The 8,557-nt window shown below is 47.9% G+C and overlaps 1 non-coding gene across 1 annotated transcript; it reads right to left on the reverse strand.

Annotated features, from left to right (window-relative positions):
- Positions 1-559: 559 nt before the first annotated feature.
- Positions 560-714, reverse strand: LOC121319058. Its single transcript, XR_005950645.1, has one exon. It is a non-coding gene; the product is annotated as a 5.8S ribosomal RNA (ribosomal RNA).
- Positions 715-8,557: the final 7,843 nt, after the last annotated feature.

Here is an 8,557-nt window from a genome sequence, read left to right on the forward strand (position 1 = left end):
GGGCGGGGGGGTCGGGCGGCGGGATCCCACCTCGGTCGGCTTGTGCTGGCCCTCACTTTCATTGCGCCGTGGAGTTTCTTTTCCTCTGCTTAATAATATGCTTAAATTCAGTGGGTCGTCTCGTCTGATCTGAGGTTGTATTTGGAGCCTGGCCCTTCCTCCTACTCCCCGGGGGAAGAGAGGGAGGCAGGCAGGGCGACAGAGCGGCGCCGGCGCATGTCCCCAGGCAGAGGTGGGTGGGACAGCATTTGGCTACCTGCAAGTTCCGAGGGCCCAACGGAAGAGATCAGGGGAACGGCGCATGCAACAGAGAGAGACCGCAGGGGTGGCTCCACATGCTTCTGAGAAGCGCATCTCCAACGACAGTAGCACGGAGCATTTTTTAGCAACCCCGGTCAATGCCGTGGTGTTTTGCCACGCCGCGCGTACCGAGATCTCCGATAGCTGGTTTTCCTCTGGGTCTGCTTTTAGTGGGATGAAGGGGAGCAAAGTCCCCTGCGAAGCTGCCCCCAGCCGCACCCAACCCCCGGGTTGGGGAGAAGGGCGATCAATGGCAAAACTACCCTCAGACAGGTGTTGCCCCATGAGCTAACCAGGGGCCACCAAGTGTGTTCGAAGTGTCGATGATCAGTGTGCCCTGCAAGTCACATTAATTCTTGCAGCTAGCTGCGTTCTTCATCAACGCACGAGCCAAGTGATCCACTGCCGAGAGTAGTTATAGTACACTGTGCATTTGCTTTCTCTCCCGCTTCTGACACCAGCCCGCGCTGGATTGCCAACAGAGGCCAGTTGAAACCAACAAACAAGTATTGGCCAGGCGCTCGGAGGGGAAGATCCACGGAGGATCATCCGCGGAAAGTGGGGCAGGCAACTGCAGGAAACCAGATGGTCCTCACAGGCTCAAGGCAAACCTCAGAGAGAAAGGGTTCTGGGCTTCTCAGCCTAGCTCTGTAAGGTTGGTGACTCTGTGGCATTGGAAGGGTCCCCTCTTCACAGGTGCCTGATGACAAGGTCTGGGAGGAACCGCTGTGCCTGAACGCTGGTGCGAGATCGGACCGCAGGGGCCCGCCCTAGTCATACTAAAAAGCCATTCAGTGGACACCCTGGAGAGAGATGGTCCCACGACCAGACTCTACCAGTTCACAGAAGAGGAACGCACTCTGGCGGGGGAGAGACTGGGCAGACGCAAAACACTATGAACGGCAGCCGTCCAGAACTGCTTGTGCCCAGCGCGAGGCCTCCAAGCCCGGCCATACCACCTGACGCATTGGGGGGTGGACATGAAAAAGGAACGCACTCTGGCGAGAAGATACCGGGCAGACACCGAACACTATAAATGGCAGCCGTCCAGATCTGCTCCTGCCAGACACGATGCCTCCAAGCCCGGCCATACCCCCTCATGCATCAGGGGGTGGACATGGAAGAGGAACGCACTCTGGCGAAGAGAGACCAGGCAGACGCCAAACACTATGAATGGCAGCCATCCAGACCTGCTTGAGGCTTCCAAAGCCAGCTCCACTCGGTGGCCAGATTGCTCCCTGGCTGAAGAACCTTAGCCAATACCATGTACGAAGGTAGCCGGAGACCCGGGAAGGTAGCCCGGGACCGGGAATAACCGTCAATTCCAGCCTGCAACCATCAACTCCAAACCCTAAAGCTGGCTCTCCAGCTGCAGTTTCACCACCCACCCCCCATCCACGCCCTGCGAGCACTCGCTTTCCGGTGAGTAAAAGAAGGCACACAGGACTCGGGGATTGGCAAAAAAGGTGTCTTTTTATTGAAAATCACAAGTGTCACTAACCCATTGGAGTGCCAGAGCCAATCAGCCTTCTGGAATCCCCAGTGAAGACAATTGATTGCACAGCCAGGATGCGAGGATGAAAATTAAAAGGAGTTAAACACTAATTAAGTCCTATTTCTTTTTCGTTGTTTTGGTCTGGAGTTCGAGGGTCTGAGTTTGGCGGTGGACAGTTCTGAAGAAAGCCTGGATCAAAGCAATTTTTACTCCTGTGTGCAGGATTGAATGTTCCGTGATATATTGATACCACAATTCTACAATACCTAATATTGTGGTAAAATAAAAATATGAAGTATCACAGTTTTTTGATACCATATTTTTTTTAATTATTTTTTTTAAGTTTTTAAATTGTGAGCTTTAAAAATAATATGAACTAAGCTTGAACTAAGTGACCAAATACCCGGCACGCTCTGGGAAAATTAAATTACCGCAGCACTCATGTTGAATGCTGGAGAGAAGCTTGATGTGAAGCTATTTTGGATTTCAGCAAGATGACAAGAGCAATCTGGTTGAAGGCGGACAGTAAAACTAACGAACGTGTTTTAAAGAAGTAAAAACAAACAGAGGAAATGCCACAATTTATTGAAATATCTTTCAGATCTCTACAGCAAACCACTGCACATTACTGATGACAGTCCACCATTCACTATTACACATCACCGTTTCAGCACATCTCTACACGTTACTGTCAGCACTCCATCGTTTACTTCCTCAGATCTCTACACTGTTCAGGAGATCTGCCCTCTACTATTAATCGCTCCTCACTTCAGCAGATATCGGCTCCCTCTTAAGATCTGCTCACTATTGCGGCATGCAAAAGTTGCTTTAGTTTACTGTTTAAATCTGCAACTGCACTCCTTCAGAGTTTGCAATTGTCCAGCTTTCCTCCAATACGCAGATCGTGCCAGCATTTCCGCAGTCAAGGCTAATGCTAATCCCCATCTAATCAAAATACGGGGCGCTTGACTTCCTCAGCAATCTATTCATATGTCGGCTCAACCTCTCAAATATTACAGCATTAATACATGGTGAGAGACATGGTATGAGAGTGGAAATCTTTCTTGATTATAAGGTAAGGAGTTACCCCCTCCTCCAGCTGCCCGGTCCCGCTCATTAAGGTGTGCAAGTGCAGCAGTAGCTTCAGTAAGTCAGAATCCAGACCGGTATCACCAGGGCCGCCAGTAACCATGAAGAGATAGTTGCTCACATCAAAGGCTTCCTACAGCCTCTGGTGGATTCAATGTCTACCATCAACACCAGGCTTGATGCTCTAGAGAAGCAGCCCACTACAGTGGTAGCCCCTCCTGTCCGCAACATTTCAAACATTCTCCAGCCAATGGAGGCTGAAACTCCTTAGTACAATCTAGCCTCAGCTTCCGCTGTAACTCGGACCACAACAGCCAACGGACACCACATTGTATCACCCCAACTAAGTTGAGGGTCTCCAGATTTATGACAGCCACTGCAACCTCATCTGTTCTACCAATTAACCATGGATTAAATGCATCTCTTTCTAGACTGCTACAATCTGCTCAGGATTATATGTCTGCAGCCCTGGCTCCTGTGTCCCATTCATCATATTATACTGCATGGAATGCGTACTCTTGATTCTGTGCTCAGCAGCAGATAATCCTAGTGCAGTTCAACCACACCTGGATCTTGACATTCATTCTTCACCTCCGGGACAATAACCATCTTTCTTCTTCTTCTATTCATTCCTATCTGTCTGGAATACAGCACCACTACCGTCTTCAGTGCATCCCGGCACCCACCCTCCTCTCCTTGCCTTTCCGTCTGACCCTCTGAGGAATGAAGAAATCCATCCCTCCTGTATCTCCCAACAGGATGCCAATCACGATCGGCATATTCTTCAAAGTGGTCTCCATCCTTTGACGAGGATGCTTCAATCCCTTGGACGGCATAGTGATGGAAGTTATCTGCTGCAAGAGCAGCTCTTAACCAGTATACTATATAACCATATATTCGAACAGTTCCCTCAAATGTTGTTGCTGCCGGGACAACCAGGAGGTTCACACCTTTCCTCTCCACTGCACGGATGGCTTTCCTTTAAGTTGTCTAAAGTTATTCTGCTATGTCTTGTTTGTGTTTCATCCTAGAATGTCATCAGGGCACAGTCTTCTTTCCACTCACGGGTGCTGGCTTTCTAGCGTGGGGACGGGGGTCCAACTTTTGGACGTGATAATGATCACACTTCCTCTAGCCTCCTGCGGCATCTGCCATCATCAGCTCCAGGCTCTCTAGCCAGCGGGACCCCCGGCCATAAATAGATCTGTCCTTTAGCAGCTCATGCACTATAATGCTTTTATTCAATCTATCGTTACCTGCCATTTCAGTCTCATTTTATTAACTGTATACTAACCATATATTTCCTATTCGGGGTACCCCTGAAGCCGATGCCAACCTAAATGTCGGGGTCTCTCTATATCTATTCTTTTCCTTTTCAAGGGCACAATTGCGAGTCCATTCTGCCCTGCCAAGACGGGTCATCTATCTTCTTCCCCTTTGGGTTTGCATCCACATCCAAGTCGCCACCATGGCTCTCCAGTGAGTAAGGGACTAACATTTTATGTTTTCTGGGTCTCAGGGGTCATCAAGACTAGCCTTCAGTCACCAAGGTTCCCGCTTTCCTATCAGTCGTTTCCCCTTCAAAGTAAATGGTGCTCTTCGAGTTGCTATAAATCATTTCCCCTCACGACTAACCAATGCACCGTGAAAGCCTGAGTCACACTGCAAAAGTTCAGCATGAATGCAATACAAAGTAATTGCAGTTTATTATAGTAAGTATAATGGTAGTCTTTTGTCTAATTTAACAGTCAAATGAGTACAATGGGCTATATGGCTTCCTCTTCCTAGTAAAATGTCTTATGCTCTTATTTAATGTGCACGGGGGCGTTGTTTTGATGGAGACTTTTGGCTTGAAACAGAATTGCTCTAATAGCACGTAAGAGGAAGGCATCTACATTAATGGCCCATTTGTTTTGTTTTGGATATATAATGCTTAACTTTTAATTTTTCACTATTGAATTGCGTATGTCAGTAGCATTTTTAGTAATACAGTTCACCAGAAATATTTTTCCTGCTGAACTAATTTTATTAAATTAATTGTAAGTGGTGAGTTTCAAAATATCTAACACTATAAAATTTGTAAAACGAACGCAGTGTTTAAAATTAAAGAATACAACGTCTGTGTATATTCAGAAAAGCGACACATTAGTGTGTTTGTTTAAAAAAACAATTTTACAGTGTACATGAATTAAACACGCTAATCTAGTTTAGCATTATACTGTGTTTACTTGTTTTATTTTCTAAAAGATTTGAAAAGTATATATTCATGGAGGTGTTACGTCTGTTTTTTGGCTAGCCGCAAAAGCAGACACTTAGTGTGCTTGTGTTGTATGTGACTTTTTAAGAACATAAGAAATGTTACAAACAGGAGGTCCATTTGGTCCAAGCAATAACCTTATGAAGCCTAAATGAGGCATCACAGAACACTAGCTGGATTACATGCTAAATTGGGTTTGTCCTGTGGAAATGGGATTATAAATGAACATTTATGTACTTAGACAATTGATTTGTATGTTCTGGGGTAAAACGAGCACCTCGATACAGAAGGCTAATTTTTTTCTGCACTTTACAGTATTTACAATGAGGTTGGGTTTGTGTTCTGACATGGACTGTGCGATTAAACTGTGATCACTGTGTACGGTATCATTATTTTCTATGGACTAAAGGTGGACAATGCACTTTAAACTTAGGCATACAGCATGATGCATATTGGACTCTAACTGATTGTTGATGTACGGCCGGGGTAGTCAACAGGCAGACGGACCGCGGGCCAAGTCTGGACGGCCAGACGTTTTTGAACGGACCACGAAATATTTGTTTACTTAATATTATCATAATTTTTTTTTTAAATAATTTTTACCCCATCATTCTCTCATAATGCAATCTCCAATACGTTGTACTGTGAATTAATGATTGAGTGGTTCTCATTAATTCCTGATTTGCTTAATTTGAGCTATCATCGGTTTCCGCCAATAAAAAGAACGGGAGTATGTTTCTTTACATTTCCTCTGTTTGTTCATAGGCTCATTTACAGTGTGAAAATGATATCATGTGTGATATCAGGGACACAGCTCAAATAGCGCTGTATGTCTTTTTTTTTTTTTTTTATGGAGAGCATTTTCTGCAAGATATGTTGTCCCTTATACCGCATAACAATTGTACAACAGGCAAGGATTTGTTGAATTCTGTTCAGACATTTTTGTCAAATGAAGGTTTTGAAGTGACTCTGATTTTCTCAATTACAAGGCGCTCCTGCCATGATTGATACTCACGAGTGCTTGTGAAACTTCTGCAATTTCCAATCACCAAACCACACTTTGTGCAAAACTTAGCAATGAGTATGCTAATGTAATGTCAGTGGGATTAAACTTGTCACCTTCCTTCGTTCCAAGTCAGCACTGCAACTAAGACAGTTCAAAGGCTTTATTTCAGAAGTATCTGCCGATTATGATGAACTGCTCGTTCATAATGACATCGGCTGGTTGGACAGAGGGCAAGTACTAAAAAGGCTGTGGGAAATTCGAGTTCATGTGGAAGAATATCTACATAAAATTCCAGGGAAAAAGGCAGAAGAGCTACATGCATTTTTGAAGGATGGCCCAGCATGAGCAAGCATGAGCATCCTGGCCTTCCCTGTTGATTTGACAGGCAAATTAAATTACTTCAGCTTAAAGCTACAGGGGCAAGATCGCAATGTAGTGGACCGCCACATCAGTGTAGCTTCATTTAAAAACAAACAAGAGTGTCTCTTCAAAAGTGATTTGGAGGGGCGTCTGAATGGCCCATCCGATAAAGGCACTCTGCGTGCAGTGCAGGATGCACCCTATAGCCTGAAGGTCGCCAGTTCGAGTCCAGGCTATTCCACTGCCAACTGTGGACAGGAGTTCCCAGGTGGTGGCGCACAGTTGACTGTGCACCGCCCGGGTGGAGGAGGGATTAGGTCGGTCAGGATATCCTCAGTTCACCGCGCACCTGCGACCCCAAATCTTCCAGTGGAGGTTTCAAGAATTTGAAAGTGTTAAAGACATCTTTCTGTTTGTAGGAACTGTCACAAAGACGGCCAGAGTTGGGGACGTCAGACCAGAAACAGGAACCAGGAAATAAACGACAGAGAGGTGGAGTTTGGTAGAGCTGAGCGAATGGTCTCGCTCAGCATTTAATAAATGAACATGAGTCAGAAAATAAAAGGTTTGTAACAAAAACAGCACAAGGAAAGTGAGGCCAAAATAAATAGATAAACAAAATGAGTAGACACTAACAAAACAGGGTGGACGAACGCTACACAAAACAAGTACTTCTCCTCTCTCTCTCTCCTGTTCTCCACTCCTGAACACACAACAACCCCCTTAAAATCTCCAAAGTCTCGCTCAAAGTCCTGGGCCAAGAACAGGGACTTTAAGGGGTTGATGGGCAGCAACGTTGCCAGTAGCCAGGCTGCTACTGGCCATGCTGTCAGCAGATGTGCTGACAGTGGGGTGAATCTCTCCTGTCGCTGTACCACTGGCAGCGGAAATGCTGCCAATGGTGCGGCTGTCAGCAGACGTTCTGACAGCTCCCATACTGACTCCTTCAGCCGGAACAAGTCCAGCAGTGGAAAAGCTACTGGGGTTGGTGGTCTCCAGACCTCCCCCAAGTTCTCCGGCAGCGAAACTGCTGTGGAGGAAGGTGGTCTCCTGACCTCTTCCCCCCTTTATAGCCAGCAGCTCCCTCTGGGGGGTAGTCTAGCCCCCGGAACTCCTGCAGCGAAATTCCTGTGGGAAAGGTGGTCTCCTGACCTCTCCCCCCTTTTTCATAGCCGGCAGCTCCCTCTGGTGGGGCTGCGGCCACACTGACCCCTGCGGCCAAGCAGAGCTGACTGCAACCCCTGGCGAAGCAGTTCCAGCGACCCCAGGCGACGCGGAGCGGCTGGCAACCCCAGGACATGTGGAGCAACAGGCAACCCCAGGCCATGCACAGCAGCTGGGAACCACAGGACATGCGGAGCAACAGACAACCCCAGGTGATGCGGAACGGCTGGCAACCCCAGGTGATGTGGTGCAACAGGCAACCCCAATCGATGCAGAGCAACCGGCAACCCCAGGCAATGCAGAGTAACAGGCAACCTTGGGCGAAGCGAGGCAGGCAACCTTGGGTGAAGCGAGACAGGCATCCTTGGGCAAAGTGAGGCAGGGAGTCAGGACAAGCTGGGGTGTGGGTGTTGGCCCTCTTCTCGGCCACTACGGCCAGGCGGTTCTTCCCCTGCTACTGGCCAAGTTGTCAGCAGACGTGCTGACAGTGGGGCTAATCGCTCCTCCCGCTGTATCATTGGAAGCAGAAATTCTGCCAATGGTGCAGCTGACAGCAGATGTGCTGATAACTCCCAGACTGACTCCTTCAGCAGGGGCAAGTCCAGCAGTCGAAAAGCTGCTGGGGTTGGTGGTCTCCAGACCTCCCCAAAAATCTCCAGCAGCAAAACTTCTGTGGGGGAAGGTGGTATCCTGACCTCTCCCCCCTTTATATCTGGCAGCTCCCTTTGGGGGTACTCCAGCCCCCAGAACTCCTGCAGCGAAATTGCTGCAGGGAAAGGTGGTTTCCTGACCTCTCCCCCCTTTTCATAGCCGGCAGCTCCCTCTGGTGGGGCTCCGGCCACACTGACCCCTGTGGCCAAGCAGAGCTGACGGCAACCCCTGGCGA

The sequence above is a fragment of the Polyodon spathula genome, chromosome 7 (genome assembly GCF_017654505.1).
Source record: "Polyodon spathula isolate WHYD16114869_AA chromosome 7, ASM1765450v1, whole genome shotgun sequence".
NCBI classification, from domain to species: Eukaryota; Metazoa; Chordata; class Actinopteri; order Acipenseriformes; family Polyodontidae; genus Polyodon; species Polyodon spathula.